Genomic DNA, 21274 nt, shown 5'->3' with positions numbered 1-21274 from the left:
TGCCAAAGTTTGATGAGAAGGAAGTGGAAGCCTTTTTCATTTCATTTGAGAAGGTGGCTAAACAAGTGAAATGGCCACAGGACATGTGGGTGTTACTGATTCAAACAAAGCTGGTAGGTAGAGCTTATGAAATGTTTGCATCACTACTGGAGGAGGTATCTGGAACGTATGAGAAGGTGAAGAAATCCATCTTAAGTGCATATGAGCTAGTGCCTGAAGCTTAAAGACAAAGGTTTAGAAATTTAAGGAAAGAATTTGGTCAATCATACATGGAGTTTGAAAGGCTCAAACAGAGTCATTTTGATAGGTGGATAAGGGCTTTGAAAATAGATCAAACGTATGAAGCTCTCAGAGAAATTATACTTTTGGAGGAGTTTAAAAATTCAATTACTGATGTAGTGAGAACTCATGTGGAACACAGAGGGTTAAAACTGTGAGATTAGCAGCAGAAATGACAGATGATTGTGAATTAGTTCATAAATCAAAGATTGGTTTCCGACATCAGTTTCAGCCGGTGAGGGACAGAAACTGGGGACATGAGAAATAATCAAGTGGTAAAGGTAAAGATGATCTGATGGGAGACAACAAAGAGAGTGGATACCTTAGATTAAAAAATAAACCCAAGAGGGTGGAAAAGAAATGAAAAGTTTCAAATGTTTTCACTGTAATAAACTAGGTCATGTAAAGTCAGAGTGTTGGGGCTTGAAGAAAAGCACTGGAAAGGCAGATGTGATAAAACAGGATAACAGTAAGAAGTCTTACAACACCAGGTTAAAGTCCAACAGGTTTGTTTCAAACACGATAAGACAGGATAAGACAGTGGGATTTCTTGGAGTGGGAAAGGAAAGCCCAAGGGAAGTGAAGGAGGTGCAAACGATTGTACAGCCTGTTCAAGAAGTAATTGTTAAGACGGTGCCAGATGTCTTTAAAGAATATACTTGTGTAGGTAAAGTTTACTCGTGTGTATCAGGAGGAGCAGGTAAAGAATTCACAATTTTAAGAGATACAGGGGCTAGTCAATCTTTAATGGTAAGAGATGAGGAATTATGTAGTTTGGGAAGAATGTTGCCAGAAAAGGTGGTGATATGTGGAATTCAGGGTGAGAGGAGTAGCGTTCCATTATATAAGGTAAGGTTGGAAAGTCCAGGGAAGAGTGGTGAAGTGGTAGTAGGAGTAATAGATAAACGATCTTGTCCAGGAATACAGTTTATATTGGGTAATGATATAGCTGAATCACAGGTGGGAGTGATGCCTACTGTGGTTGATAAGCCAGTGGAAAATCAGAAAACTGAAGGGTTGAATTTTTCCGGATTGTGTAGTAACCCGGTCGCAAAGTCACAAGTTAAGACAACAGGAGAAATCAAAGAGTGAAGATGAAGTTGAAGTGCAATTATCAGAAACGATTTTTGGTCAGATGGTTGAAAAAGAACAAGAACAGGTGGAGGATGAGGCGGATATTTTTAGTTCAGGAAAATTGGCAGAGTTACAACAGAAAGATGTAGAAATAAAACGGATATATCAGAAAGCATATACGGAAGAGGAATCTGAGGGTATACCAGGAGTGTTATTACCGTAAAAGTGATGCCTTGATGAGAAAATGGAGACCTGTACATATGCAGGCAGATGAAAAGTGGGCAGAAGTTCATCAAGTAGTATTGCCGGTAGGGTATAGAAAGGAGGTGTTGCGAGTTGCACATGAGGTACCAGTGGGAGGTCATTTGGGAATAAGGAAAACTCAAGCTAAAATCCAGAAACATTTTTATTGGCCTGGACTACATAAAGATGTAGTCAAATTTTGTCAATCATGTCATACATGTGAAAGTGATAGGGAAACCTCAACAGTGATAAAACCAGCGCCCTTAATACCCATTCCAGCATTTGAGGAACCTTTTACATGGGTCCTAATCGATTGTGTAGGACCGCTTCCTAAAACAAAAAGTGGGAATCAATACCTTTTGACTATAATGGATGTGTCTACTAGGTTTCCAGAGGCGATTCCAGTACGTAATATTACAGCTAAAAGGATTGTGGAGTTACTTAAATTCTTTACTAGATATGGACTACCCACAGAAATTCAATCGGATCAAGGATCGAATTTTACTTCAAAGTTGTTCAAAGAAGTTATGGATAGCTTAGGAATAAATCAATTTAAATCAACTGCGTACCATCCAGAATCGCAGGGAGGGTTAGAAAGGTGGCATCAGACATTAAAGACAATCTTGAGGGCGTATGGTCAAGATTGTCCAGAGGATTGGGATAAAGGAATCCCATTCGTATTGTTTGCAATTAGGGATGCACCTAATGAGTCTACCAAATTTAGTCCTTTTGAACTAATTTTTGGTCATGGGGTAAGAGGACCACTTAAATTGATTAAAGAAAAATTGGTGAGTGAGAAATCGGAAATTACACGATTGGATTACGTGCCAAATTTTAGGGAATGATTAAATAGAGCAGGTGAATTGGATGGACAACATTTGAAAGTTGCACAAAATGTGATGAAATGGGTAGCGGACAACAAATCCAAAGTTCGCAGTTTTGACAGTGGGGATAAAGTTTTAGTGTTGTTACCAGTGGTAGGTGAACCTTTAAAAGCTTGGTTTTGTGGACCGTATCAGATTGAAAAGAAATTAAGTGAGGTGAATTATGTGGTAAAAACACCAGATAGAAGGAAGACACACCGAGTGTGTCGTGTGAATATGCTTAAAAGGTACTTTGAAAGGGAAGGAGAGAAAAAGGAAATTTTAATGATTCTAACTCAAAGTGACGAACCAAATCCAGATGACTGTGAACTTGACATACCTCAAATTAAATTGGAAAATGAGGATGTTCTTAAAAATTGGGATGAATTGTTAAGTTACCTTCCAGAGGAAAAACGAACTGACCTGAAAGAGTTATTGATATCACATGGGCAAGTTTATAGAGATAAATTGGGAAGTACTAAAATGGCTGTACACGATATAGATGTGGGAAATGCTGTTCCTATCAAACAACATCCATATAGACTTAATCCTTTCAAATTGGCACAGGTTAACAGAGAGATTGAGAGTATGCTGAAAAATGGCATAATTGAAGTGGGTTGCAGCCAATGGAGCTCACCCATAGTGATGGTACCTAAACCAGACGGTACCCAATGGTTGTGTGTGGACTATCGAAAGGTGAATGCAGTTACAAGAACGGACTCTTCCGGATAGGGAACTATTACCCTATCCCACGTTTGGAGGATTGCCTTGAGAAAGTGGGACAATCCACTTTTATTTCCAAATTGGATTTACTGATAGTTGCCTTTATCTGAAAGGGCGAAGGAAATTTCAGATTTTGTGACTCCAGATGGCATATAATTGGGTTTGGGGGAAATGATCTTGTAGAGATACGGGGAGAGAGCGGGAGAATGGGACTGACTAGTATGTGTTACTGAGCGATGGTGTGGTCTCAATGGGCTGAATGGCTTCCTTCTCCCCCTGTAATGGCTTTATGACCAGGGGTTTTAGGAATGAGATGTTTCCCTTCCTGCCATCTGAAGAGTTGGTGGAGAACACATTCCCGCTAATACTGCCTGCCCTGCAGCCAGTTAACATTTCAACAAGGGTTAACTGACTGGAGGTGGGACTTCAGCCCCTCATTAGAGAGGATATCCCACCTCATAGAGCTGCCAGCCAACCTGACTGCGTGGCAGCTCTCCACTCCCTGCATTAGGAGCTCCAGTGGACATGACTGGGACTGCAAGCAGCCCCCAGGGCCACAATCCAGGGATTACAGGATATAGCGGGCGGGATTCTCCATCCCATCAGCCCCGTTTTCCCGCGCGCTGCATTCCCCGCCTGCAGCGGGATTCTCCATCCCACCAGCCCCGTTTTCCCGCACGCTGCCTCCCCGCCTGCAGCGGGATTCTCCGTCCCACCAGCCCCGTTTTCCCGCACGCTGCCTCCCCCGCCTGCAGCGGGATTCCCCATCCCACCAGCCCCGTTTTCCCGCACGCTGCCTCCCCCGCCTGCAGCGGGATTCTCCATCCCACCAGCCCCGTTTTCCCGGTGGGGCAGAGGATCAAGAAGGTTTTATTCACAGGACGGTGAGCAGAAGATTAATGAAGCGGTAGTTTTTAAGGACAGTGTTAAAGAAGGTCTGAACTCTGGAGAGACAGAGGGGTCCAGTGTGAATTCCAGCACTTAGAGCCTCATCAACTGAAGGTACAGCAGCCAGTGATAGAGGAAAGGAAGTGTCGGATGGACAAGAGGCCGGAGTTGCAGGAACGCGGATTTCCTGCAGGGATTTGGGGCTTGCGGGAAGTTAGGGATAGGGAGGGGTGAGACCATGAAGGGATTTGAAAATCTGGATGGGAATTATAACAGGGAGGCACTGGTGGACTGAAAGCCAGTGTAAAATCTATGGAGGGTGGGAGATGGGCGGACAGCCAGGAGATCATTGAAATAGTCTCGAAGGACGTACTGTTGGTGAATTAGACATTCTGAATTCTCCCTCAGTGTACCCGAACAGGTGCCAGAGTGTGGCCACTCGGGGACTTTCACAGTAACTTCATTGCAATGTTAATGTAATCGTACTTGTGACCAAGATTATTATTATCGGGTTGTCTGGAGGGAATTGAAGTAGAGAGGAAGGTTTGAGCAGTGAATAAATTGAGGAAGTGTTGAAGAAGGCTGATGTGAGAGGGTCAGAAGTAGGTGGTCTTTGTGAGGGAGAGGATGAGGTTTGGATGCTCAGCTCAGAGTCAGATTAGAGGCCGAGACTGTGAATGGCCCAATTCAGCCAGAGACAGTGGCCAGGGATGGAGATGGAATCAGTGACTGAAGAACAGAGTTTGTGTTGGGAGCTGAAGACAGTGACTTCCGTCTTCCCATTCCGAATGGTGGCAGGGATGGGGGATGTGGAGAGTGTGGAGAAGCTGGGATGGTTCTCATATTGAAGTTGAGGAGAGGGTGAATAAAACTGCCCGTTCAATGTTACAAGGTTTCTTCACAGAGTAAATCTCGAGGAACTGATTTCATTGGCCGGAGGGTTATTAACACAGATTTAAGATATTTGTCAATCGGAGAGAGACCGAGAATCTTGGGAACTCCGGAGGTAATGATGTTGAGGTAGGAAGAGAAGATATTGCAGGGGAACCTCTGGCGATGACTGGACAGGGAAGAGTGGAAACAGGCGAGGGCCGTCCCACTTTGCTGGATAATGGAGAAGAGACATTGGGGGAGGATGATGTGGTCAATCGTGTGAAAGGCTGCAGACATGTTGAACAGGATGAGGAGGGTCAGTGCACCATGGTCACACTCATACAGCATGTCATTTACACCAATCACAAAGCTGATTGAAATAAATGTCCCACATGTGGAATAACCAATCGTGTCCGACACGAGGGGCAAGGTGGAAAATTTACTTCATGTGAAAGAGACAACAGGCAGGATTTGGGTTTTAATGAATCTTCACATCAGATTGAAACAGAATCTCTCAATGTGCAGTAGCTGGTGATGAACACTGGAATACAAAGAGGTGGTCGCTGTGCTCCGATTGAATAAAGCTCTGGTTGGATCACTTGTGGAGAACCCGGACAGAAAGGGTTAAATCCTGAGGACAGGTTATATTTGGCTCATATTCCCTCAAATATAGAAGATAGAAGATTAAAGGGTGATCCAATCGAGCAGTTGAAGCCGAATAAAAGATTTGATCGGTTCTATAGAGAGAAACTATCCCTGGTGGGGATGGGGGTGACCAGAATTAGGGGGCAGAACCTGGAAGTTCGAGCCAGGCCCTTCAGGGGTGATAGATAGATAGATAGATAGAGAAATACAGCACAGAACAGGCCCTTCAGCCCACGATGTTGTGCCGAACTTTTGTCCTAGGTTAATCATAGAATTTTGGACACTAAGGGCAATTTATCATGGCCAATCCACCCAACCTGCGCATCTTTGAACTGTGGGAGGAAACCGGAGCACCCGGAGGAAACCCATGCACACACCGGGAGGATGTGCAGACTCCACACAGACAGTGACCCAAGTCGAAATCGAACTTGGAACCCTGGAGCTGTGAAGCAATTGTGCTATCCACAATGCTACCGTGCTGCCCTGAAGAAGAAATTAATCTACACTCCATTATTCTACCCTAATCCATGTACCTATCCAATAGCCGCTTGAAGGTCCCTAACGTTTCCGACTCAACTACTTCCACAGGCAGTGCATTCCATGCCCCCACTACTCTCTGGGTAAAGAACCTACCTCTGACATCCCCCCTATATCTTCCACCATTTACCTTAAATTTATGTCCCCTTGTAATGGTGTGTTCCACCCGGGGAAAAAGTCTCTGACTGTCTACTCTATCTATTCCCCTGATCATCTTATAAACCTCTATCAAGTCGCCCCTCATCCTTCTCCGTTCTAATGAGAAAAGGCCTAGCACCCTCAACCTTTCCTCGTAAGACCTACTCTCCATTCCAGGCAACATCCTGGTAAATCTCCTTTGCACCTTTTCCAAAGCTTCCACATCCTTCCTAAAATGAGGTGACCAGAACTGCACACAGTACTCCAAATGTGGCCTGACCAAGGTTTTGTACAGCTGCATCATCACCTCACGACTCTTAAATTCAATCCCTCTGCTAATGAACACCAGCACACCATAGGCCTTCTTCACAGCTCTATGCACTTGAGTGGCAACTTGCAAAGATCTATGAACATAGACCCCAAGATCTCTCTGCTCCTCTACATTGCCATGAACCCTGCCGTTAACCCTGTATTCCGCATTCATATTTGTCCTTCCAAAATGGACAAACTCACACATGTTAGGGTTAAACTACATCTGCCACTTCTCAGCCCAGCTCTGCATCCTATCTATGTCTCTTTGAAGCTGACAACAGCCCTCCTCACTATCCACAACTCCACCAATCTTCGTATCATCTGCAAATTTCCTGACCCACCCTTCAACTCCCTCATCCAAGTCGTTAATGAAAATCAGAAACAGCAGAGGACCCAGAACTGATCCCTGCGGTACGCCACTGGTAACTGGGCTCCAGGCTGAATATTTGCCATCCACCACCACTCTCCTCTATCGGTTAGCCAGTTTGTTATCCAACTGGCCAAATTTCCCACTATCCCATGCCTCCTTATTTTCTGCATAAACCTACCACGGGGAACCTTATCAAATGCCTTACTACATTACATGTACACCACATCCACTGCTTTACCTTCATCCACATGCTTGGTCACCTCCTCAAAGAAATCAATAAGACTTGTAAGGCAAGACCTACCCCTCACAAATCCGTGCTGACTGTCCCTTATCAAGCAGTGTCTTTCCAGATGCTCAGAAATCCTATCCCTCAGTACCCTTTCCATTACTTTGCCTACCACCGAAGTAAGACTAACTGGCCTGTAATTCCCAGGGTTATCCCGATTCCCTTTTCTGAACAGGGGCACGACATTCGCCACTCTCCAATCCTCTGGTACCACCCCTGTTGACAGCGAGGACGAAAAGATCATTGCGAACGGCTCTGCAATTTCATTTCTTGCCTGCCATAGAATCCTTGGATATAAGAACATAAGAACATAAGAACTAGGAGCAGGAGTAGGCCATCTGGCCCCTCGAGCCTGCTCCGCCATTCAATTAGATCGTGGCTGATCTTTTGTGGACTCAGCTCCACTTTCCGGCTCGAACACCATAACCCTTAATCCCTTTATTCTTCAAAAAACTATCTATCTTTACCTTAAAAACATGTAATGAAGGAGCCTCAACTGCTTCACTGGGCAAGGAATTCCATAGATTCACAACCCTTTGGGTGAAGAAGCTCCTCCTAAACTCAGTCCTCAATCTACTTCCCCTTATTTTGAGGCTATGCCCCCTAGTTCTGCTGTCACCCGCCAGTGGAAACAACCTGCCCGCATCTATCCTATCTATTCCCTTCATAATTTTAAATGTTTCTATAAGATCCCCCCCTCATCCTTCTAAATTCCAACGAGTACAGTCCCAGTCTACTCAACCTCTCCTCGTAATCCAACCCCTTCAGCTCTGGGATTAACCTAGTGAATCTCCTCTGCACACCCTCCAGCGCCAGTACGTCCTTTCTCAAGTAAGGAGACCAAAACTGAACACAATACTCCAGGTGTGCCCGCACTAACACCTTATACAATTGCAACATAACCTCCCTAGTCTTAAACTCCATCCCTCTAGCAATGAAGGACAAAATTCCATTTGCCTTCTTAATCACCTGTTGCACTTGTAAACCAACCTTCTGTGACTCATGCACTAGCACACCCAAGTCTCTCTGAACAGCGGCATGCTTTAATATTTTATCGTTTAAATAATAATCCCGTTTGCTGTTATTCCTACCAAAATGGATAACCTCACATTTGTCAACATTGTATTCCATCTGCCAGACCCGAGCCCATTCACTTAACCTATCCAAATCCCTCTGCAGACTTCCAGCATCCTCTGCACTTTTCGCTTTCCCACTCATCTTAGTGTCATCTGCAAACTTGGACACATTGCCCTTGGTCCCCAACTCCAAATCATCAATGTAAATTGTGAACAATTGTGGGCCCAACACGGATCCCTGAGGGACACCACTAGCTACTGATTGCCAACCGGAGAAACACCCATTTATCCCAACTCTTTGCTTTCTATGAATTAACCAATCCTCTATCCATGCTACTACTTTACCCTTAATGCCATGCATCTTTATCTTATGCAGCAACCTTTTGTGTGGCACCTTGTCAAAGGCTTTCTGGAAATCCAGATATACCACATCCATCGGCTCCCCGTTATCTACTGCACTGGTAATGTCCTCAAAAAATTCCACTAAATTAGTTAGGCATGACCTGCCTTTAACGAACCCATGCTGCGTCTGCCCAATGGGACAATTTCTATCCAGATGCCTCGCAATTTCTTCCTTGATGATAGATTCCAGCATCTTCCCTATTACCGAATTTAAACTCACTGGCCTATAATTTCCTGCTTTCTGCCTACCTCCTTTTTTAATGGGAAATGAGGAAATGGCTGAGGAACTGAATAGGTTTTTTGGGTCGGTCTTCACAGTGGAAGACACAAATAACATGCCAGCGACTGATAGAAATGAGGCTATGACAGGTGAGGACCTTGAGAGGATTGTTATCACTAAGGAGGGAGTGATGGGCAAGCTAATGGGGCTAAAGGTAGATAAGTCTCCTGGCCCTGATGGAATGCATCCCAGAGTGCTAAAAGAGATGGCTAGGGAAATTGCAGATGCACTAGTGATAATTTACCGAAATTCACTAGACTCTGGGGTGGTCCCGGTGGATTGGAAATTAGCATTATATGCTTTTTCCTTCAATTTGATACTCTCCCTTATTTCCTTTGATATCCACGGTCGATTTTCCCTCTTTCTTCCGTCCTTCCTTTTTTTTGGTATAAACCTTTGCTGAGCACTGTGAAAAATCGCTTGGAAGGTTCTCCACTGTTCCTCAACTGTTCCACCATAAAGTCTTAGCTCCCAGTCTACCTTAGCTAGTTCTTCTCTCATCCCCTTGTAATCTCCTTTGTTTAAACACAAAACACTAGTATTTGATTTTACTTTCTCACCCTCCATCTGTATTTTAAATTCCACCATATTGTGATCGCTCCTTCCGAGAGGATCCCTAACTATGAGATCATGAATCAATCCTGTCTCATTACACAGGACAAGATCTAGGACCGCTTGTTCCCTCGTAGGTTCCATTACATACTGTTCTAGGAAACTATCGCGGATACATTCTATAAACTCCTCCTCACGGTTGCCTTGACCGACCTGGTTAAACCAATCGACATGTAGATTAAAATCCCCCATGATAACTGCTGTACCATTTCTACATGCATCAGTTATTTCTTTGTTTATTGCCTGCCCCACCATCTCGTTACTATTTGGTGGCCGATAGACTACTCCTATCAGTGACTTTTTCGCCTTACTATTCCTGATTTCCACCCAAATGGATTCAACCTTATCCTCCATAGCACCAATGTCATCCCTTACTATTGCCCGGATGTCATCCTTAAATAACAGAGCAACACCACCTCCCTTACCATCCACTCTGTCCTTCCGAATAGTTTGATACCCTCGGATATTTAACTCCCAGTCGTGACCATCCTTTAACCATGTTTCAGTAATGGCCACTAAATCATAGTCATTTACGATGATTTGTGCCACCAACTCATTTACTTTATTCCGAATACTACGAGCATTCAGGTAAAGTACACTTATGTTGGTTTTTTTTACCTCTGTTTTGAATCTTAACATCTCCAGTTTTATTCCTTTTGTTATTACTGGGCCTATTCACTGTGCTCCCCTCAGTCACTGTACCTTGTACTGTCGCCCTTATGGATTTCTGACTATGTCTTCTCTGCCTTGCACTTTTCCCCTTACTTCCTTTTGTTTCTGTCCCTGTTTTACTACCTTCCAACTTCCAGCATTGGTTCCCATCCCCCTGCCACATTAGTTTAAACCCTCCCCAACAGCTCTATCCCGTCAGGCCCGGGGATTTATCTATCCTCAAGTTTTTCAAAACGCCCAACACATCTTCCTTCCTAACAAGTATCTCCTCGAGCTTACCAGTCTGTTTCACACTGTTCTCTCCAACAATATGGCCCCTCTCGTTTGTAAATACTGAAGAAAAATACTTGTTCAAGACCTCTATCTCTTCAGACTCAATACACAATCTCCCGCTACTGTTCTTGATCGGACCTACCCTCGCTCTAGTCATTCTCATATTTCTCACATATGTGTAAAAGGCCTTGGGGTTTTCCTTGATCATACCCGCCAAAGATTTTTCATGCCCTCTCTTAGCTCTCCTAATCCCTTTCTTCAGTTCCCTCCTGGCTATCTTGTATCCCTCCAGCGCCCTGTCTGAACCTTGTTTCCTCAGCCTTACATAAGTCTCCTTCTTCCTCTTAACAAGACATTCAACCTCTCTTGTCAACCATGGTTCCCTCACTCGACCATCTCTTCCCTGCCTGACAGGGACATATATCAAAAACACGCAGTACCTGTTCCTTGAACAAGTTCCACATTTCACTTGTGTCCTTCCCTGACAGCCTATGTTCCCAATTTATGCACTTCAATTCTTGTCTGACAGCATTGTATTTACCCTTCCCCCAAGGTTGTAAACCTTGCCCTTTTGCGGTCACTACCTCCAAAATGCTCCCCCACTAACAAATCTATCACCTGCCCTGGTTCATTACCAAGTACCAAATCCAATATGGCCTCCCCTCTGGTCGGACAATCTACATACTGAGTTAGAAAAGCTTCCTGGACACACTGCACAAACACTACCCCATCCAAACTATTTGATCTAAAGAGTTTCCACTCAATGTTTGGGAAGTTGAAGTCACCCATGACTACTACCCTGTGACTTCTGCGCCTTTCCAAAATCTGTTTCCCAATCTGTTCCTCCACATCTCTGCTGCTATTGGGGGGCCTATAGAAAACTCCCAACAAGGTGACTGCTCCTTTCCTATTTCTGACTTCAACCCAAATTATCTCAGTAGGCAGATCCCCCTCGAACTGCCTTTCTGCAGCTGTTATACTAGCTCGAATTATCAATGCCACCCCTCCACCTCTTTTACCATCCTCCCTAATCTTGTTGAAACATCTATAGCCAGGGACCTCCAACAATCATTTCTACCCCTCTTCTATCCAAGTTTCCGTGATGGCCACCGCACCGTAGTCCCAAGTACCGATCCATGCCTTAAGTTCACCCACCTTATTCCTGATGCTTCTTGCATTGAAGTATACACACTTCAACCCATCTCCTTGCCTGCAAGTACTCCCCTTTGTCAGTGTTACCTTCCCCACTGCATCACTACGTGCTTTGGCGTCCTGAATATCGGCTTCCTTAGTTGCTGGACTACAAATCCGGTTCCCATTCCCCTGCCAAATTAGTTTAAAACCTCCCGAAGACTACTGGAAATCCTCCCCCCCAGGATATTGGTGCCCCTCTGGTTCAGATGCAACCCGTCCTGCTTGTACAGGTCCCACCTTCCCCAGAATGCGCTCCAATTATCCAAATACCTGAAGCCCTCCCTCCTACACTATTCCTGCAGCCACATGTTCAACTGCACTCTCTCCCTATTCCTAGCCTCGCTATCACGTGGCACCGGCAACAAACCATAGATGACAACTCTGTCTGTCCTGGCCTTTAACTTCCAGCCTAACTCCCTAAACTTGTTTATTACCTCCACATACCTTGTCCTACCTACGTCGTTGGTACCAATGTGCACCAGGACCTCTGGCTGCTCACCCTCCCCCTTCAGGATCCTGAAGACACGATCCGAGACATCTCTGGCCCTGGCACCCGGGAGGCAACATACCTTTCGGGAGTCTCGCTCGCGACCACAGAATCTCCTATCTATTCCCCTAACCATTGAATCTCCGATTACTATTGCTTTTCTATGCTCCCCCCATCCCTTCTGAGCCCTAGAGCCAGACTCAGTGCCAGAGACCCGGACGCTAGGGCCTTCCCCCGGTAGGTCATCCCCCCCAACAGCATCCAAAATGGTATACTTGTTTTGAAGGAGAACGGGCACGAGGGATCCCTGCACTGTCTGCCTGTTAGTTTTCTTTTCCCTGACTGTAACCCAGCTACTCTTGTCCAGTACCTTGGGTGTGGCTACCTCCCTGTAACTCTTCTCGATAACCCCCTCTGCCTTCCGGATGATCCGAAGTTCATCCAGCTCCAGTTCCAGTTCCCTAACATGGTCTCTGAGGAGCTGGAGTTGGGTGCACTTCCCGCAGGTATAGTCAGCGGGGACACCAGTGGTATCCCTCACCACCCACATCCTACAGGAGGAGCATGCAACTGCCCTAGCCTCCATCCCCTCTTACTTCACAGAATTAGCTGCCCCGTAGACCAACTGGACCTCCGGCCTCCGACTCTGCTTCCAGTCAGTTGTACGCTAAACTCCTGGCTCCCTTCACGCTCTTTGATAAATATAGGAAATGAAATGTAAGGAGCACCTTACTCCCTCCAAACCTAACTCCCTAAGTCACCAAACTCTCACTGTAGCACTCAAATGCCACAAGTTCAGCACTCCCTCAGTCAGCAAACTCTCACTGTAGCGCTCAAATGCCACAAGTTCAGCACTCCCTCAGTCACCAAACTCTCACTGTAGCGCTCAAATGCACCACGTTCAGCACTCCCTCAGTCAGCAAACTCTCACTGTAGCACTCAAATGCCACAAGTTCAGCACTCCAGTGCAAACAAAGTCTGCACTATAACTAGCTCAGATTTCGACTGTGACTCTAGCCTCTGAAAACTGTCCTAATCCAATTAACTAATTAACAAACTCCAGCTGCAAGTACCTACAAATAGAACCTTGCTTAAAGCTGATTCAAAATTAACCTTCTTGTGGACCAAACAGCAACTTTTAAGTTAATTAACTAAATAAAAGAAATACTAGACTTTAAATAAAAATGAACCTTTATACTCCCTCAGTCAGCAAACTCTCACTGTTGCACTCAAATGCCACAGGTTCAGCACTCCAGTGATGTCAGGAAGTATTTCTTCACTCAAAGGGCAGTGAACATCAGGAAGTCTCGAATCTGAAAAGATGCTGAGGCTGGTGGATCCAGTGAAAAACTCAATACTGGGATGAACAGAGTTTTGTTCAAATCCGACTATTGAAGGATCCAGACACAAGGCAGGAAAATAGAGTCAGGTACAGATCAGCCATCGTCTAATTTGAAGTGTAGAACAGGATTGAGGGGCTGAATGGTCTCCTCCCATTCGGATTTCTCTCTGTATTGGAACAGAATCTCTCAATGTGCAGCTGTCGAGTTCGGAGAAACAGGTTTGATATTTTCATTCTTGGTTTTCAGATGTGTGAAACTTGGCCACAACCTCAGCTCTATTTCCTTCTCCTTCCACTTCCTGTAGGAGTGAGCAGCACCGCTTAAACTGAACAGGGGGCCTCCCAGAGGGAACGCTGTTACTAAAAAGAATAAGCACAGTGTTTTACATATGGAAATGAGGTTCCGATTTAGTGACCGACACCAAGAAACAATTCTGATATTTACCGAAAAGCGACCAGACCAACAGGACGGAAAGTTTGAAGGTAAAAGAGGCTCAAAATCCAATCTCCCTCCGCGACTCGAGAACTGCCTGTCCCGTGCACAGGAGCATCAGAAAACTGTCTCTAAAATAGACATTCTTCACCTGAAATCACGAGGAAATCGGCAAAAGCTTTAAACAAAGACATTAGTTTGGATCATCAGGTAGATGGAGATTGCCTCAGATTGAAGGTGATGATTAACTGGTCAACAACGCAGGGAATTCACCCTGTGACCCAGAAACACTGAACTGTAAACGCCAGTCAACCCATAAATCTGGCACCTTCCACATCCCATATACAATCCACACTGTCCCGGGATTCCCACCCATTTAATCTCCTTCCACATCCCATATACAATCCACACTGTCCCGGGATTCCCACCCATTTAATCTCCTTCCACATCCCATATACAATCCACTCTATCCTGGGATTCCCACCCATTTAATCTCCTTCCACATCCCATATACAATCCACACTGTCCCGGGATTCCCACCCATTTAATCTCCTTCCCATATACAATCCACACTGTCCTGGGATTCCCACCCATTTAATCTCCTTCCACATCCCATATATAATCCACACTGTCCCAGGATTCCCACCCATTTAATCTCCTGTCAGAGACTCTGTAAACTCTCCCCTGTCGTGAACTCTGGTTCCATTTAATCTCAGGAGAAAATCTCTGGGGAAAAACTCTCCGGCTGTTAAACACAGTTCAAGAAACCTCCTGAATGTTCCTCAATCCTCACATCTCCATCAGAAATGTGTCTGGATCCTCCTTCTGTTCCCTGCAGTGTTGATTATCTCTATCAGAGCCTGTCCCTAACGACAGCAACAATGAGATTCACTCAGCTCCTTCCTTCAGTTCTGTGCTCACAAACAACCTGTTTATAACGGGACTGGGGATGGCTGCTGATATCCAAAACCTATCCATCAGTTGAAGTTACATTTCTAGAATTAAACATAATTTTACAACAGCAGCTCCCCAAAATCACCCTCATCAATAAATGCAATAACTTGTTCTTGGTAAGTGGGTGAAATAGCAGCCTTGGTATTTCCAGTCCCATCACCCAGTTACCCTGAGAATCTGGTGATGGTGTTGGATCTTCCTCTGCAATCTCGGTTTGATACGGCTGTGTGGCTCACTGGGGCAGCTTCAGTGGGGAGTTTAGATTCAGCGTGGACTGGACCCACACATTGAGATATCCAAATATCTCCATGATTCCAAATGTTCAAACTGTTGGGATTTATAAATTTGCTGGATTAATCCAGGCCTCTGGATTCCGAGTCCAGTCACAAAATCAGAGCCCCTCCATGTCCCACTGTCAGGGAGACTGTCCAATGTATCAACTCTTGTCAAATATACCTGGGAAACGATGGTTATTGAACAGTTCCCCGCACTCCTTAAACCCCATCAGTGACGAGTTAGTCGAGCTCAGGGAGGGCTCGGTGAACCCCAGACCAGACTTCACTACCCAGCCTCACTGAGTGAGGTTTGAGGGAGGAAACAGTGAAGGAGACAACAGGATGGAAAAGACAGGAAGAGGTTATTCGAAGCTGGACAACATTCTGAGCTCAGAAACAATTTGCTGTGTGTGGAGCTGACCCAGTCAGTGGAACATTTGGAGTGCGGTTTCCATCAATCATTGCTGATGGGCTGAGTTTAATTTGGGGTGGGTCGTTGCTGCTTGTTGCTGATAAAGACTCGGTTTAAAAAGGTGTTTCCACTGTTTTATCTGGAGTGTGACAGGGGACCGGTTCTGTGAGCAGCCCACTGACCTGTGCTGGGTGGGTGTTGGGGCCGGGGAGAGGGTGATCAGTGTAATGTTGCTGATCCTTTCTGGCTGTGAACCTCTGCACAATTCTGTAAATCACTCACAGATACTGGACACTCAACTGTGGAACGGTAATGGGCAACGTTCCTCATCATAATTAACCCATATAGAAATCATATATACGTATAGACAGATAGATAAATGATAGCATATATATATATTGTATATATATATATATATAGACAAAACAGATCTACACATACACATAGAGAGTGTGAGACAGAGATGGAGGTGGACATCGTGACATGTCTGCCCATCCTGGTGGACATGAAGGAACAGGACAGTTCCCCAGGGTCCTGGGACAACATTCATCCCTCAGCCAACATGACTGAGATGATCTGGTCATTCTATCTGATTGCTGTTTTGGGGACATTGCTGTCTGTGGGATATTCCTGTGTGCAGTTTATCTCCCATCTTGGCCACATTACAACCCTCACTCCGAAGCTGGAAAGAGCCCAGGGAAGGGCTGAGTTTGTGAAATGAACTCTGTCAATGCAGGTCAGCAGGAACACAGGTGTCAATGCAGGTCAGCAGCAGCACAGGTGTCAATGCAGGTCAGCAGCAGCACAGGTGTCAATGCAGGTCAGCAGCAGCACAGGTGTCAATGCAGGTCAGCAGCAGCACAGGTGTCAATGCAGGTCAGCAGGAACACAGGTGTCAATGCAGGTCAGCAGGAGCACAGGTGTCAATGCAGGTCAGCAGGAACACAGGTGTCAATGCAGGTCAGCAGGAACACAGGTGTCAATGCAGGTCAGCAGCAGCACAGGTGTCAATGCAGGTCAGCAGCAGCACAGGTGTCAATGCAGGTCACCAGGAACACAGGTGTCAATGCAGGTCAGCAGGAACACAGGTGTCAATGCAGGTCAGCAGCACAGGTGTCAATGCAGGTCACCAGGAACACAGGTGTCAATGCAGGTCAGCAGCAGCACAGGTGTCAATGCAGGTCACCAGGAACACAGGTGTCAATGCAGGTCAGCAGGAACACAGGTGTCAATGCAGGTCAGCAGGAACACAGGTGTCAATACAGGTCAGCAGGAACACAGGTGTCAATGCAGGTCAGCAGGAACACAGGTGTCAATGCAGGTCAGCAGGAGCACAGGTGTCAATGCAGGTCAGCAGGAACACAGGTATCAATGCAGGTCAGCAGGAACACAGGTGTCAATGCAGGTCAGCAGGAACACAGGTGTCAATGCAGGTCAGCAGCAGCACAGGTATCAATGCAGGTCAGCAGGAACACAGGTGTCAATGCAGGTCAGCAGCACAGGTGTCAATGCAGGTCAGCAGGAACACAGGTGTCAATGCAGGTCAGCAGGAGCACAGGTGTCAATGCAGGTCAGCAGGAACACAGGCGTCAATGCAGGTCAGCAGGAGCACAGGCGTCAATGCAGGTCAGCAGGAACACAGGTATCAATGCAGGTCAGCAGGAACACAGGTGTCAATGCAGGTCAGCAGGAACACAGGTGAACTTTGATTCAAGTTGCAAATTAGAATCCCAGAACCTTCCAGCACAGTAGGAGGCCATTCTGCCCATCATACCTGTGCTAGCTCTTTGACAGAGCAGTCATGCTTCATCCCTCGCTCCTGCTTTTTGTCTGTAACCCTCAGTTCCTCCTCCGCGGGTCGCTGTCTAACTCCTTTTGAAACATTATTTATCAGATCAGCTTCCACCATCTTTTCACAGAGACCATTCCAGATCCCAACAACTCTCGGAGTGAAAACAATTCTCCTCCTCGACCTTCTCGATCTTTTGTCAATGATTTTCAATCACTTTATTGAGTCACTCACGAGAGGGAATAGTTTGTCTTTATTCATCTGTCTATCAAATCATCCCTGAACCTTCTCATTTCCACCAACCTGTGTCTATATAGCACCTTTAACACAGTAAAACCTCCCACAATGTTTCACAGGAACTTTCTCAAACAAAATTTAACACCAGGCCACACGAGGGGCTATTGGGACAAATGACCAAACACTTGGTCAATGAGTTATGATTGAACAAATGTCTTAAAGGAGGGGAGCGAGGTGGAGAGGTTTAAGGAAGGAATTCCAGAGATTCCAAAGAGAACATAAGATCACAGACATGGGAGCAGAATTAGGCCACTCAGCCCATTGCGTCTGCTCCGCCATCCAATCGGCTGATATTTTCTCATCCCCATTCTCCTGCCTTCTCCCCATAACCCCTGATCTTCATGTTAATCAAGAACCTATCTATCTCTGTCTTAAAGACACTCAGTGATTTGGCCTCCACAGCCTTCCACGGCAAAGAGTTCCACAGATTCACCACCCTCTGGCTGAAGAAATTCCTCCTTATATCAGTTTTGAAGGATTGTCCCTTTGTTCTGAGATGGTGACCTCTGGTTCTAGTTTTTCCTACAAATGGAAACATTGGCCGGGGTTCTCCCCTACCCAGTGGGGCAGGGGTCCCGGCGGGACGGAGAGGCGTGAACCACTCCGGCGTTGGGCCTCCCCAAAGGTGCGGAATTCGGCTGCTGACGTCATACCGGTGCCTGCACAGCGGAGGGGGTTCTCTTCCGCCCCCACCATGGTGAAGGCCATGGCGGGGCGGAAGAAAAAGTGTGGCCCCCACGGTGCAGGCCCGCCCGCTGATCAGTGTGCACCGATCACAGGCCAGGCCACCGTGGGGGCACCCCCCGGGACCAGATCGCCCGGCGCCCCCCCCCTCCCCCCCCCAGGACCCCGGCACCCGCCCCATCGCCAATCCCGCCGGCACCAGGTGTGCTTTGATTCCCGCCGGCGGGAACGGCCTGTCAGCGGCGGGACTTCGGCCCATCGCGGGCCGGAGAATCGCCACAGGGGGCCCGCCAACCGGCGTGGCGTGATTCCCGCCCTCGCCGATTCCCGGGTGGCGGAGAATTCGGGCCACGGCGGGGGCGGGATTGACACCGGCCCCGGGCGATTCTCGGGGTGTCGGAAACTTCCGCCCATTATCTTCACGTCCACTCAATTCAGGCCTCACAGTATCCTGTAAGTTTCAATAAGATCCCCCCTCATCCTTCTAAACTCCAACAAGTACAAACCCAGAGTCCTCAACCGTTCTTCATATGACAAGTTCTTCATTCCAGGGATCATTCTTGTGAACCACCTCTGGACCCTTTCCAAGGCCAACACATCCTTCTTTAGATACGGGGCCCAAAACTGTTGACAATACTCCAAATGGGGTTTGACCAGAGCCTTATACAGCCTCAGAAGTACATCCCTGGTCCAGTATTCTAGCCCTCTTGACATGAATGTGAACATTGCATTTGCCTTCTTAACTGCCGACTGAACCTGCACATTAACCTTAAGAGAATCGTGACCAAGGACTCCCAAGTCCCTTTGTGCTTCTGATTTCCTCAGCATTTCCCCATTTAGAAAATAGTTGTAAGGCTAACAATTGTACACAAAGACTCGAGTGATGTACAAGAGAGGCTTTATTACAGTGAGATGCTATTCCTCAGGCGGCAGCTGTAGAATGGCATCTCAGTGAAACTTACGAATATTTATACTGCTCCCTGTGGGCGGAGCTAGCCGGCAGGGGCTTACCGGAGAAACCTATAATGCAGGTACGGCCATACATCCCCCTACTGTAAGCACACATATATACAGTGGTTGGATCGCCACGATAGTCTATGCCTAAATTCCTCCTTCCAAAGTGCATAACCTCAGACTTTTCCACATTGGATTTCATTTGCCACTTCATTACCCACTCTCCTAGCTTGTCCAAATCCTTCTGCAGCCCCCTTGCTTCCTCAATACTACCTGTCCCTCTGCAGATCTTTGTATCATCTGCAAACATAGCAACAATGCCTTCAGTTCCTTCTTCCAAATCATTAATGTATATTGTGAAAAGTTGTGGTCCCAGCACAGACCCCTGAGGCACACCACTAGTCACCGGCTGCCATCCTGAAAAAGACCCTTTTATCCCCACTCTCTGCCTTCTGCCACAGTCCAAACATTTCAGGCTTCTCACAACTGAAGTCCCTCATCCCCAGAAACATCCTGGTAAAATCCTCCTCTGGATCCTTTCTGAGGTATTCACGTTTCCCTGAAGTGCGACGCTCAGAATTGGGCATCATTTGGCTGCCCACCTGACTGAGGAGCTTCTGTTTCCCAAACCCTCTCTGGGTGTCTGTGTCCTGTCCCTGAAAACTCTGCATCAAAAGAGCTGCCTCTCTCAGACTGACCACTGAACAGGACAGTGGGAGGGGCCTTTCCCAACACCCAGACATATGTCATGTTCATTGTCCAGACCTTGGGAAAGACAACTGGTGAGGAGTTTATAATCCACCTTCGATCAACTATCTCTGTTTGTAATTTATTCCCAGGATGGGGACGATGCGCCCAAAGACAGAATTTATTTTCACTGGGCTGGTAGTGAGAAGGATCCTTCCCATCAAATCCTTCCGGCATGTCCACAATCTCACTGCCTCAGCACATTGCCTTCCACAACAATTTCAGTCTACTCTGTCTCCGGGAGATATCTGTACACTGACTGATGTCTCTCAGTCCCCTTTCTCCCTCAGGGAGATATCTGTACACTGACTGGTGTCCCCCAGTCCCCTCTCTCTCTCAGGGAGATATCTGTACACTGACTCGTGTTTCCCAGTCCCCCCTCTCTCGGGGAGATATCTGTACACTGACTCGTGTTTCCCAGTCCCCCCTCTCTCGGGGAGATATCTGTACACTGACTGGTGTCTCTCAGTCCTCTCTCCCTCAGGGAGGTATCTGTACACTGACTGGTGTCTCCCAGTCCCCTCTCTCCCTCAGGGAGATATCTGTACACTGACTGGTGTCTCTCAGTCCCCTCTCTCCCTCAGGGAGATATCTGTACACTGACTGGTGTCTCTCAGTCCCCTCTCTCTCAGGGAGATACCTGTACACTGACTGGTGTCTCTCAGTCCCCCCTCTCTCTCAGGGAGATATCTGTACACTGACTGGTGTCTCTCAGTCCCCTCTCTCCCTCAGGGAGATATCGGTACACTGACTGGTGTCTCTCAGTCCCCTCTCTCTCAGGGAGATATATGCACACTGACTGGTGTCTCTCAGTCCCCTCTCTCTCTCAGGGAGATATCTGTACACTGACTGGTGTCTCTCAGTCCCCTCTCTCTCAGGGAGATATATGCACACTGACTGGTGTCTCTCAGTCCCCTCTCTCTCTCAGGGAGATATCTGTACACTGACTGGTGTCTCTCAGTCCCCTCTCTCTCAGGGAGATATCTATATGCTGACTGGTGTGTCTGTCCCTTCTTCCGAGGGTGCAGTGTAATCTGTTCACTGAATTATATCACACTTTTTCTGGTGTAACCAAACTATTTAACTCTGGAAAAAAGCATGTCAAAGTGTGAGTGGATCTTTAATCTTATTATTTCTGCTAATCTGCCTCCTGTTGTATC

General features: G+C 46.6%; 1 protein-coding gene across 7 annotated transcripts in view; it reads right to left on the bottom strand.

Moving 5' to 3' along the window:
- LOC119951149 (probable G-protein coupled receptor 139) overlaps nt 1-21274 on the bottom strand; it is a 90300-nt gene that overhangs the window by 32584 nt on the left and 36442 nt on the right. For 5 of the 7 annotated variants that reach the window (XR_005457516.1, XR_005457517.1, XR_005457515.1 and 2 more), the window contains one exon: nt 14015-14153. The exons of the other annotated variants lie outside the window; for them this stretch is intronic. The gene's annotated coding sequence lies outside the window, so the exon portion shown is untranslated. The remainder of the gene's footprint in view (nt 1-14014; nt 14154-21274) is intronic. 7 annotated transcript variants of the gene reach the window in all.

This window comes from Scyliorhinus canicula, chromosome 17 (genome assembly GCF_902713615.1).
Source record: "Scyliorhinus canicula chromosome 17, sScyCan1.1, whole genome shotgun sequence".
Lineage (NCBI taxonomy): Eukaryota > Metazoa > Chordata > Chondrichthyes > Carcharhiniformes > Scyliorhinidae > Scyliorhinus > Scyliorhinus canicula.
Note: the sequence above shows the minus strand (reverse complement) of the source record. Positions and strands in the feature narration are given on the sequence as shown.